The sequence below is a fragment of the Sarcophilus harrisii genome, chromosome 3 (assembly GCF_902635505.1).
Source record: "Sarcophilus harrisii chromosome 3, mSarHar1.11, whole genome shotgun sequence".
Classification (NCBI taxonomy): domain Eukaryota; kingdom Metazoa; phylum Chordata; class Mammalia; order Dasyuromorphia; family Dasyuridae; genus Sarcophilus; species Sarcophilus harrisii.
This window is the reverse complement of record NC_045428.1, coordinates 423,386,235-423,399,407: the sequence shown is the minus strand read 5'-3', so window position 1 is coordinate 423,399,407 and position 13,173 is coordinate 423,386,235. Positions and strand designations below refer to the sequence as shown.

The 13,173-nt window shown below is 33.7% G+C and overlaps 1 protein-coding gene across 1 annotated transcript in view; it reads right to left on the bottom strand.

Annotated features, from left to right (window-relative positions):
* Positions 1-249: 249 nt before the first annotated feature.
* The window catches only part of RPRM (reprimo, TP53 dependent G2 arrest mediator homolog), a 51,973-nt gene continuing 39,049 nt past the window's right edge, over positions 250-13,173 (bottom strand). The window contains exon 2 of the mRNA XM_003763872.4: positions 250-915. The gene's annotated coding sequence lies outside the window, so the exon portion shown is untranslated. The remainder of the gene's footprint in view (positions 916-13,173) is intronic.

The following is a 13,173-nucleotide window of genomic DNA, read 5'->3' as shown; positions in this document are numbered from 1 at the left end:
GAGGATATGAAAATATGCCACAAACAATTAAAGGAAATTTTAGATGGCTAACAAGGAAAAGAAAAGAATGGGGTGAGCGAAGGCACATGATGGTTGCCTTTATGTATTTGAAGAGCAAAAAAGAGTTAAAATTTTTCTGCTTTTCTTCATAGAGAAGAATTAGAAACAATGGTTTGAAGTTATAAAAAGACAAAATAACCCTTTATATAAGAAGAAAAAAACTATCTCAAAGTTTAGACTGTCCAAAAGTGGGATGGGTTAGCTTGAGAGTTAATGTGTTAGCTCAGGAGTTAATAGGTTGCTCCTTATTAAGGTTTTTCAAGCAATCACGAGGTGACTATTTTTATTTATGTTGTAGGAGACATTCGGGCCTAGACACTACTAGGAAACAGACCAATATGCAAGTATTCATACAATAGCATGCCCCAGTACAGGTTACCCAAGGGAAACTTAGTCTAGAAGGAAGAAAACGATGAGTGCAGCATATATATTAACTGGGGGAGAGGGGAGATTACAGGTTACAATCCAGTCAAAAATCAGGGAGAACGGTGGAGACCCAGCCCAGCCATCTCCTGCTTAGCCTACTAGCATTAAAGCCTGCTTGGAGTCCTACCTGGGGACAAGAAATTAGAACCATCCCCTACGGTCTCTTGCCACAGTTCTGGCTATAGAGAGAATGGACCCTGGCCATAAGAGAATATCAGGTGAGATCTTCATGCTATCCAAAGAAAACAAGGCTACAGAAATGAGATAAACAATGCTTACCCAATATGAGTTTAGAAGAAGAGAGCCAGAAAGTTTCCTCAGAGTGATTAAGTCCTCAGCCAGTTGTGTTTTTACTATTTCCATGGTTTATTACTTTTAAGATTATTTTTCTGTCTAATTCTTCCAGGATAGAGATGAGAGGAGTAAAACCTAAGGGAAAGGCAGAGGAAGGATAAGTCTTTAAATGCTTCAATAAATTTGATTCCACAAATCAGAATTTAAAAATTACAGTATTGTTAAAACGTCTATGTAAAAGAAAAAATAAAACAAATAAGTTTGCATTTAATTTAGTATTTTGAACTGGCTTTGACTCAGACAAGTAGTTTAAATCCTGCTAGCTTAGGTTTAATATTGTAACACAGGGAGACATTTATTTAAAAGTTAACAAAAGCAGATTTACTTAACCACAGAGAAGAAAGGTATTAAACAAGAATAGGTAATGAAAGTATCTTGGGTCAGTTTGGTAGAGCAAATCTCCTTTGCTTGAGCTGCTCATTGTGGTCCACAGGCAAGCATCAAAATGTACCTATACAAGATTCTTCATTATTCTTTTATAAGAAACCAGGAAGTGATGTCAACAGCCTGAGCCTTTAATTCCTTGACCCAATCAAGTATCTTCCCCCTCCCCCAATTTATTTTATTTGAAGAAACAGAATAAGAAAAAAAGAAAAACCGAAAAGCAATACAAAATAAAAAGAAACAAAATAAAAAGAAACAGGACATTATTATGTGGCCAGTATAACATCAGGGAAGATTCAAAATATATAATGACAAATACCAATTTAAGAAAAAAAAAATATATATATATATATGTATTAGTAGAAGAAATTATATTTATGTGTCTGTCTTTACTTCATTGTAAATTGTTCTTTTGTTTTTTGTTGCATAACTTTTTACTTTATTCTTTTTCTCCTTCCTCTGCATCTCCAAGAAGGCTATAGTTAAGAAAGAATATATTTATATATACCTATGTAGAATATACACAAGCACATACATACATACACATAGACACATACATCTCCCTTTCATCCCCCCCCCCACTCCCAAGCAAGTCACAGTTAAAAAAAGATATATTTATGTATACATATATAGGTATATATATATATATATATATATATATATACATACATTCACCCACATATCTCACTTATGCACATCTTTCCTAACCCTGATGACTATTTCATTAAATTCTGCTCCATAAGTTGACTTACTGTTACTTAACCTTCCCCTAGCCGGGAATCCTTTCCTTGTCTTCTTACCTTACTCTTTGCTTCTCCATCCACCTATCCCTCTCTTATTTTTATTTATTTACAGATTTTGGAGGGTGCTATACCCTTTATGGTATATAAGTAGTGTTGTATATTGAACCCATTCCTGATGAGAGTAGGTTTTCAGAATTTGAGATTTCCTCCCCTCTATAATGCCTCTGTGTCTATTCTTCCTCCGCACCTCATTTGTATAACATAATAACTATTTTTACTCTGCCAACCTTTCTTTTGACATTGCCCTATTGTTGATGTAGATCTCAAACATAAAGTGTACATTTCCCATGTAAAAAATATAAACAATTTGTCCATGTTTAAACTGTTTGTTTATGTTGAGTTTCTTAAAATTGCCCTTTGATAATGGTTCTTATATATTAAAATTTCTATTAAGTTTGAGTTGTTGAATATCCATTTTTTCTTATTCAAAATTATAGATGATTTTGATGGATGTGATATTTTTGGCCACAGACCTATCTCTTTTGCTTGTTTGTAGATATGATTCTAAAATTTGTGGTCTTTTATTGTAGATGCTGATAAGTCTTGTACAATTCTAATTGTAGCTCCAGCGTATATGAATTGTTTTTTCTTTTGTTTTGCAAAATTTTCTATTTGATCTGCCAGTTTCAATATTTGGCAATAATATTCCTATGTATTTTCTACACAGGATCTCTTTGAGGTGATGATTAGTGATTTTTTTTTCTAATTCTACTTCCCTTCATGTTCTGTCACTCCAGGAAAATTTTCTCACCTTATTTCCTGCATTATTGTGTCAATGTTCTATTTTTGATCACAACTCTCTGGCAGTCCAATTATTCTTTTATTTTCTCTTCTTGATCTGTTCTCCATATCTGTTGTTATTCTTATGAGATGTTTTAAACTCTGTTCTATTTTCTCATTCTTTATAATCTGTTTTGTTATTTCTTGCTCATGGCTTTACTGGCTGCCCCTTGCTTGATTCTAATTTTCAGAGTAATTTTCATCTTTGAAACTCTACCTCCTTTTCTAACTGGTTAATTTTTTTTCATAATGTTCTTGTTTTACTTGGATGGTTTTAATTCTTTTTCTTTAGTTTTTCCTCAATATCTCTCATTTGATTTTGAATCCTTTTTTAAGTTCTTCTATAAATTCTCTTTGGACAGGGAGCTATTTCATGTTACTTTTAAGGGTAGAAGCTTTTTAAATTTTTGTTTAAATTTTACTAAAAGTTTCCCTCTGAAGATGAATTAATATTTTCTCTGTTCCCATAATATGTTTCAGTGGTGGGGTTCTTTCTTTTTTGTTGATTAATTTTTTTTAATGAGGTATTATTATAAGCATCTCTAATTGTGAGTTGGGGGAATGGTGCCTCAAGCTTCCCTTCAGCTCTCCACTCTGACCAGAAACCCCAACCAATAGTTCTACCCTTCTGCAAGTTCCCACAGCCAGCAGTGTCCCTGCCTCACTGCTTCTGTATCCACCAGGTGCTGGTTCCTTCTTGCTCAGCGCTGCATCTCAGTAGCACAGCTGGGCTTAGTGTTCTCAATCAGTCAAAGTTCATTCTGCCTTCCAGGACTCAAGCCTACATTTGACAAACAGTCCTGGAAAATCTTTGTGGTTCCTGCAGAGGCTCCAGCCACACCCAGATGTTTTTGCAGTGCTAATCCAGGGTTGTTTGCACTTCAGACCAGTTAATACCCTGCCCAGGGTCTTTCTTCAGATCTTGTCTGGTTGTATGAGGAGGATCCCAGTTCTGTCCCAAGTCTTCTCACCAGTCCCAAGTTTTTCACCAGTCTATGTGTGTCCTGAGGCACGAATTAGTTCTATTTGTGGGGGAAATAAGGATAGCTTGATATTTACCAACCTACTCTGACATATTCACAGAATCTTCTCTGCCATCTTTGCCAATCAAGTATCAAAGATGTTTCACTATCCTTTAAATAAAAACTAGTGAGATTTATATGGGGAATAGAGCTTTCTAAAACTTGTATCAAAACTTATTTCATCAATATGTATAAGAGAATTCACATGTTCAACATATATTGTATTGCTTACTGAGTAGGGGAGGGTGGATAGAGGGAAGTGAGGGAGAAAATATTTAGAACACAAGGTTTTGCAAGGGTGAATGTTGAAAATTATACATATGTTTTGAAAATAAACAGCTTTAATTAAAAAAGAATGCAAAAAAGAAAGTAAAAATAATAAACTTATTCCATCTTTCGATGATTACCCTTTGACTAAAAACACTTATGTAGGAATGAAGGGAAGAAGAAATTCAGGATTTGGAATTTACAGATCACATCATATGTTTCTCAAGTATCATTAGTGATTTGGGTTATTTAAAATAAATGATGTTTGCCTAATTATAATGTTAATTGTTATTGATAAAACATTCTTTCAAAGCTTGCTTCCTGATCCTCAGATTGGCTAAATTATGGTTCTTTCTCCCTTTATCTCAGAAGTCCAAAAATCTCTGCCATGTCACAGCTAGTAATCATCATCATTTCCACACATTTTCCCCAGTGGTCAAGGAATTTCACAAATGAAAGACAGATAGATAACTGTTTATTTCTATACTCTTTTGATTGTCAAGTGGACCAGATGATTTCTAATGATCATTTCTTTTTCCAAAACTTGAGTCATGATTTTAGCTGATTCCTAATTCTAGATAAAAATATAAAGCAAGGATAGATATCACTGGCCCATTAACATATGATATCCCTGGCCTCCAGCTTCTTCTTTTTCATCTATACTCCATATATCTACCGAATCAATATTCCCAAAGTATAAGCTTTATTATTTTATGCTTTTGCTCAATAAACTCTAGTGGATCCCTCTTTTCTTTCAGATTAAATGTAAACTTCCATTTGGCAAGCAGAGTCTAACTCATTTTATTTGACTGATTTCACATAGATCCCTATTAAATTACAAGATATTCCAAGCCAAATTGATTAACTTGCTCTTCTTTGTGGGTGACATTTTATCTCAGGACTTTCTGCTTTTACAAAGTTTGTATTCTATGTCTAGATTGCTCTCTGTCCTTTCCTTCATCTCTTAGAATCTTATATTTTCTTTCACGACTCAGTTCAAATACCACTTCTTAGCCTGAATCGTTTCTGATTGTCCTCTGCCCCAGTAAGTTAAAGGGATAGATAGGTACTGGTCTTAGAATCAGTAAAGCCTGAGTTCAAATTCAGCCTCAGCAACCTATATGACTGAACGAGTCACCTAATCTTTGTTGCTTCACTTTCTTCAATCATAAAATGGGGGTAATAGCAGCATCTATCTCCCAAGAGTATTGAGAATCCAATAAAATAGTATTTGTATAATTCACTAGTATACCATTGTAATACAGTTCTTAGAACAAATATATATTTAATAAATGCTTTTACCCTTCCTTCCTTCTTTTCCTTCCTCTCTTAATTCCTCTCCCAGTTCCCAGCCTCAAATTACTTTGTATTTAAAAATGTAAAATATAACATATTAAATATAGAACATATTGATATACAGTATCATATTTAAGTATATATGTATGTATGTATATGTGTGTATATACATTGTTCTCCACTCTTCAAATAGAATGTAAGCCACTTTAGCAAAGAGATTGTTTCATGTTTACATTTTTCTTCAAAGTATCTGGCATAGTGTCTGGCATACAAGAGGAACTTAATAAATATTTGCTCCTTTCCCCCACTTAATATTTGTTGAATAGAGTTGAACATTTTTGCTTTATGATAATTTATTTTAAAGTTCTTTCCAACTCATGCAATTTGATATTTTTTGCAATATTTTTACTTTATTTCCTTTACTCCCTCTTTCATTCTCTTTTTGTCCCCTCACTCCCTCCACTCTATTTGTACAGCTAAAAAAACTGAAAGTCAGAGAAGTTATGATTTGTTTGGTATGCATTTGTCTATAAGAGTGGAATAAAATTTAGCAACTATAAACTACAGTAAAAAGGTTTGTTCCTGGCAAAACTAACAGTGATATGATATAATGGAAAGAGTAGTGGCTAAGGACTGATGATCTTAATTTCTGATTCTAGTTTTCCTAATAAGTATGCCTTAGCCAAGGTATATCATATTTGTAGGTTTCTGTTAATTGAGGTTGGATTATATGGGGTTAGCAATTCTTAAATTATGCTCCAGGACTTTGAGAATCTCTAAAATCCTTTCAGGGAACCTGTCAGGTCAAAACTATTTTGATAATATTTCTAAGTTATTTTAATTTCTCATGCCTTTAATAGCAATAAATATACTTAAAACAAAATTCTTTGTGCAAATTATGTAAAGGGAATCAGAACAAATCTCTGTGAACAAAAAGTTTGAGAACTGGACTAAATATCACAGAGGTTTTTTTTCAACTCTAATAATATTGATGTAATATAAGTGGAATATGAAACTGATGAAAAAGCATAAAACTAGTGTCACTGAATAAGTCCAGCGGCACCTTGAGTTTGTCTAATTTTATGTTGAAAACTCTAGATGAAAACTCTGTTTAGATGAATGCTCTGGACATTGCCTATCTTGTTGCTGTCACTAAATAAATATTAAATTATGATAAAATATGCTACTTAGTATATATTTTAAACTACAAGAAAACCAATGCACAATTATAAAAACATTTTTTTTTGGCTCTTTAATTTTATCACTAAGGAAGTTAAAAAATTCAAATGATACTGCTTCAGACATTATGCATGATAGGAGCACAAGAAAGTAGTTTCATTAAATGAGATAAGGATATCCCATCTCAAAAAATGCCTAAAATAAAATGCAAAGGAAACAAATTGCACTGAAATATTGTTATCAAATATTTTAATATTTTTAACAAATAAATCCATGAATCTCAAGTTAAGAACTAATAAGCTAATACTACATTCCTATCTCATTTAGGCTGGAATTAGAGTGGCCACAGGCCCAATCCTGATGAATATGGAAATTTTGACCTATTCTATTTCTAACCTGGGCTGCCTACATTTAGGCAGTCCAATGGCCCCTCTGAACCTGTAAGTTCACTATATTGGTAATGACATTGTAGCTGACACCTGATTGATATTTTTTCTATTGAAGTTTAGATCATCCAGATTCAAGTAATTCATCAGCTTTAGTGCTATAGTAGCAGAGATTACAGGTGTTACCGCCATGACCAGATATTTAATGCTTTAAAAAGAAACATTCCGGGGAAGTCTTTGGTCCCCACCAGAATGCCAAAAAGATCTATGAGGCAAAAAAAGTGAAAAATTCTTGACTTAAGTGAATAGAAGAGAGTCTTATAGATGCAGGGCATAATATGGAATAAAATGTGAAATCCAAAGTGGAAATAGGAAACAAATTGAATCAAGGGAAGGTTGACTTGACAAGGATATAAATTATAGTAATATAATATCCTAGGAAGTATGATGAGTCATTCAGTGGCAAAATTTATTGCTCTTATTCTGTAAGTAAGAGTGGAAATTCATTTGAAGTCAACTATTTCTAAATGTCTCCAAAACATTTCTATTTAGAGATTTTAAACTTCATCTTGAAGCTCTTCAAGTTGGAGTTCCTTGCGATTTTTTGTAAAAAAAATCAAGAAGCCATCTCAAGAGTCTTAGTTTAAGTTGGCTAAGATAATTAAATCTTGAGGACACTTTTAATAATTATTAAGGAAAAACTAGCTTAATCTGCATGGACAAGACCTTAGGTTATGGTTCCTACTACAAGTAGGGGTTGAGACAAGAAGAACACAAGAAACAATTAGAGCAGCAAGGGAGAGATACTGTAGATAAGTTTAAAGACTTTGAAGGAGAGGGGATCCTTCCTGGCCACCAGAAACTTGACTGAACTGTTCAGAGGTCAGAGATGATGGATATAGATGAGGCAAGATGGTGAGATAGCAGAGAAAATTTCTGTTTTTATACTACATCCCTATTTCATAGTGATGAGTTAGCTACAGTAAGAAGTTGAAGAAAAAGTGCACACCTGAAGTGATAGAGTAAGTTGTCTCATCCAGAAACTCAATAACTATTTATTAAGTGCCTGCCATGTGCCAAACAATGTGAAAGCATTGGGAGTATAAAGAAAAAAATACCCTTCTATTGGTTGAGGCAACATGTTTAAATATAACTACATATAAACATATGCACAATGAAAGCAAGGTAATTAGAGAAGGAAGTACACTAGCAGCTGAAGGTACCAGGAAGGTTTTAAGAAGAATTTAACACCTGAGTTGAGTTTGGAAGGAAATTAGGAATTCAAAGAGATAGAAGTAAAGAGGGAATTCATTAGTCATGAAGACATTTAGGACAAAGGTATGGAGAAGGTAGATGGAGTATGGTTTGTTTGGAACAGCAAGTAGACCAGTATGATTGGATCAAAAAATGAAAAAAAGGAAGGTCATTTGTACGAAGTCTGGAAAGGCGGGAATAAACCAAGCTGAGAAGAGATTTAAATATCAAATATGAGTGTTTGTGTTTCATTCTAAAGATAATATAGAGCCAATGGAGTTTGTAGAACATAGACAAAACATGGTCATATCTACACTTTAAAAATTCACTTCAGTAGCTGTGTGGAAAAAGGATTGGAATAGGGAGAGGTTTGATGCAGAAGCCAAATAGGAGGCTGATGCAATATTCTAGATGAGAAGTGACTTGCAGTTGTACTGTATGTAGTTTATACACAGTTGCACGTTTTCTCCCCCATTAAACTGTGAGTGCCTCTTTTTTTTTTTTTGTCTTTTTTTTTAATCCTCAATGTTTAGCCAAGTTTCTGACATATAGGAAGTACTTAAAATATTTATTGACTGCTGAGGTCCTGAACTAATTTGCTAAAAACTTTAGTGGAGAGAAAAGGCCATATATGAGAGATGTTTTGGTGATAGAAACAGCAATATATGACATCCAATTGTATGGGTATAATGAATGAAAGTGAGAAGTTAGTTATGATACTGAGGTTTTGAACTCAGATGATTGGGTGTCCTTGACAGTTTGTAAGATAGGGAAGTTTGGAAGACATGTGGGTTGGAAAAATGAATGGAAAAGATGTGAAAAAATCTTTTAAAAGGATTTTTGCTGAATAAGGAAGGACAGATATGAGACAATAGTAATTAGGGGGTATAGTTGAAAAGGTCTCAGATGATACTAAGAACAAATTCTAAGACAACTACAGACATTAATTTAACATTGATCTTATTAAGTTTTTTCCTTTGGCTAATGACCAAGACAAAGAAACATTACTAGATAAATTGAACCACACCTCCATTGATCTATTCAATTATAAATGGAACCTTATGAATTTAAGGACATAGCAACTAAATAGTTGAATAAGTCCTTGACTCTGAAAAATATTAAGTAGATGAAAAAAATCACTGTCACTATTTCTTTTTTTTCCCAAGGCAATTGGGGTTAAGTGCCTTGCCCAGAGTCACACAACTAGGTAGTGTTAAATGTATGAGACCAGATTTGAACTCCAGTTTTCCTGATGTCAGGGCTGGTATTCTACCCATTGCACCACCTAGGTACCCCTGGCACTATTTCTTAGAGAAGTCTGACTGATGGAAAACAAAAATAGCAAAAAACACAGAAATTGCCCAAGTCAGGAAAAAAAATTTTACCAAATTGACAGCCTCAATAACTAAAGATAATACTAGTGTTGAGTACAAATTCATCTGTGCAATATTAAGCAGAAGGATAATGGAAGATAATGGGCAGTAGCACCTCACAATAGATGAAAAGACCAGTTGAGAAAATGATCATAAAGAGATGTTGATGTAAGCTTTGGGTTAAACCAGATTATCCCATCCTGGAATGTATTTGTTAATGAGACTAAAAGTAAGAAAACATATATCAAATGGAACTGATTTGCTTATGTTTCCCAAATAGCCAACTCTTAGAGAGAGTAATGATGGAAATACCACATTTGGATTTTACAACCTCAAATCCAATGTCCCATGTGAGGAAGTGACAATAATACTTAAAAAGATAAATCAGAAATTATACTCATGTGTGACCAGACACGTACAGAAAAATTCTTTGCTGGAACTGGCAGAATGTATAATGGTACTTGCATAGATATTGAATGCGTAATAGCTGCCTCAAAGAAAAGAGCATTCTAAAAGAATGAATAACACCTTTATCCCAAATTAAACAACTAGAAAGAGATCAGCAATTTGTGACCTTAATGTTCTCATCTTCACAAAATAACAAAAATAAAAATTTGTTAGAATGATCTATGCATTTTAATGGAAATATGAAATATGAAAAGAAGATAAGATTTCGTTATGATATGTGTGGTGACACAGCTGATTGACAGGTTCAAGGAGTTTTAGAACCTGTTTCTCTTGCTTGTTGATTTTAAAAAGCACTTGACTTGATAGAACAAAATACAATTGTAAAGGCTCTCAAACAAGTTATATGCATTTGATTAAAATAAAAAAAATCATTAAAATGAGAATATAGGTAGCTTTTAAATGCCTGGCTAAGTATTAGTATCAAATAGGAAGATATATGATGATTTAAAATATTTGCTATTTTCTTGGAGAATATCTTGCATAGATATTGAAGCCTGGGAGAATCCCTTGCTGATATGGTATTTTTAAAATAACTGAAATCCAAAGACTCTGAAATCTAAAATATATCATTGAAATTTAAAAATTATTCAAAAGAGTAATATTAGCTTAAGCTTCTATCAATAATAGAAAACCAAAGTGAATGAAAAATAAAATCATGGTATGTAGCTAGCAGACAGTGTAATTGAGTTTCCATTTTATTGGATAGGTTCTATGATAGAAGATAAGTACGACCAAGATTTGAGTATGTGCAAAAGATTTCATTAGATCTTCTTTTAGAAACTGTTCCAGAGCCCTTTTCGTAGTGGCAAGAAACTGGAAACTGAATGGATGCTCATGAATGGGAGAATGACTGAATAAGTTATTGTATATGAATATTATGGATTATTATTGTTATGTAAGAAATGACCAACAAGATGACTTCAGAGAGGTCTGGAGAGATTTATGTGAACTGATGCTAAGTGAAATGAGCAGAACCAGGAGATTATTATACATGGCAACAACAAGACTATACAATGATCAATTCTGATGTACATGGCTCTCTTCAACAATGAGATGATTTAAACCAGTTCCAATTGTTCAGTGATGAAGAGAGCCATCTACACCCAGAAAGAGGACTGTGGAAACTGAGTGTGAATTACAACACAGCATTTTCACTCTTTCTGTTGTTGTTTGCTTGAATTTTGTTTTCTTTCTGAGGTTTTTTTCTTCTTTCTTGATCCAATTTTTCTTATGCAGCAAGATCACTATATAAATAGGTATACATATATTGGATTTAACATATATTGTAACATATTTAACATATATTGGACTATCTGCCATCTAGGGGAGGGAATGGGAGGAAGGAGGGGAAAATTTCAAACAGAAGGTTTTGCAAGGATCAATGTTGTAAAATTACCCATGTATATGTTTTGTAAATAAAAAGCTTTAATAAAACAAAGGTAAAAAAAGAAACTATGCTGAATGATACTAAGGTTCATCTTCTTCAAATCATGGAATGGCTATGAATCAAATCCTGTCTAGACAACTAGAAGACACAATATATAGAATACTAGATCTAGAATCAGCAAGATATGGGTTCAAATTCAGACTCAGACACCAACTATACCTAGGCAAGTCACTTAACCTTTAGTTCACTTAGTTTCCTCAACTGTAAAATAAGAACAATAATAGCACCTACCAAACCAGGTTTCTGTGAAGATCAAATGAAATATTTTTAAAGTCCTTAGCACAGTGTCTAGCATTGTTATATAAAGGCAATCTGTTATTATTAATCATGTAATACCAAACTCTCAAAAGAATCAAAACTGTATATGATACAAAGTTCAATGAAAAGATACTACTTTTGACTCCTATGCATAGTGCCAACGATAACTTACTCCTCAGAAGTAGCATTAAATATTTCATCAAAGATATGTATGACTGGGAAAAAGAGGTAGACATCTATAAAGAGTGACAGACACAAGCTAAGTTCTAGTGTGGAACCTTCAGTATATTAAACATACACATCAGTACACATACACAAATACATAGACACACATGCACATGGATGTACCCAGGCACAAGGAAAGGTCTCTATAAGCAATTTTGTCAAGAGTAAGGTCATGATCTTGATCTTGATCTTGAAGTACTAGTTACCACTAGTTTCTAATTATTATCACAAATCCTCTTTATAGCTTCACTGCTGAAGATCATTATAAACAACACAGATATTTTTGCTGATCATCATGGATGAAAATATATTATGGTTATAGATAGGATATCATGCTAGTGAATGCCATAAAAAGAGGTATAAGGAGATGATTACAATTCTTGATACATTTACAACATGACATCAATAAATCACAATATAATAATAAATATAGCATGTACTAATTGCCATGAATCTTGGAAAGAGAAAGGATTAAGAAAGTTAAAAAATTGAGATACTACTGTGGGTTGAGAAAGCTGACAGTCTTCTAGAAAAGGGAAGACTATTTGGAGATTGAAGGAAGAATAAGACTTAGATAAACACAGGGATAAAAGATAGGGGGAGAATTCTGGAAAGAGAGCACTTTGAGCAAATTGATTTGCTCAAGTTGTATTTCAGGAAATAAGGAATAGACCAGGTTGATTGGAGCAGAGCATCATGGGGTTGGATACTTCTGTTGGGATATGATAGTATGTAGAGGACTGAAACTCTGAAAAGGTGTGCTTAAATCAGACAGCAGAGTACTTAAGGTTAATTACCTATTCCATGTGAGATAATGGCTCTATAAGTGTATACTTAGATGATATGGTAATATGATGGCTCTCCTTACTGATTGGTGCCTGCTGAACATGCAAGGACTGCAGGGCTGAGGGAGAGAGGTGAGGGTCACTTGGCTGCAGGACGAGGAGGAGAGAGGCTGGAGACTCCAGACTCCAGAATCCAGGATATATCTTTGGCAAGTTGAGTAGCAGCTTGCCTGCCTCCTTCACTTCTCCCCCTAAAGATCAAGGACTTTGATTGATCCTGAGGCCCTCCAGGGAGCTAGCCTGAACAATTTAATAGTAGAAGACCTTGAATGCAAGACTAAAGAATTTAGTATATTTCTATATGTTAGGAACTTTTAGTTAGTTATCCAGTGAGCATTTATTAAGC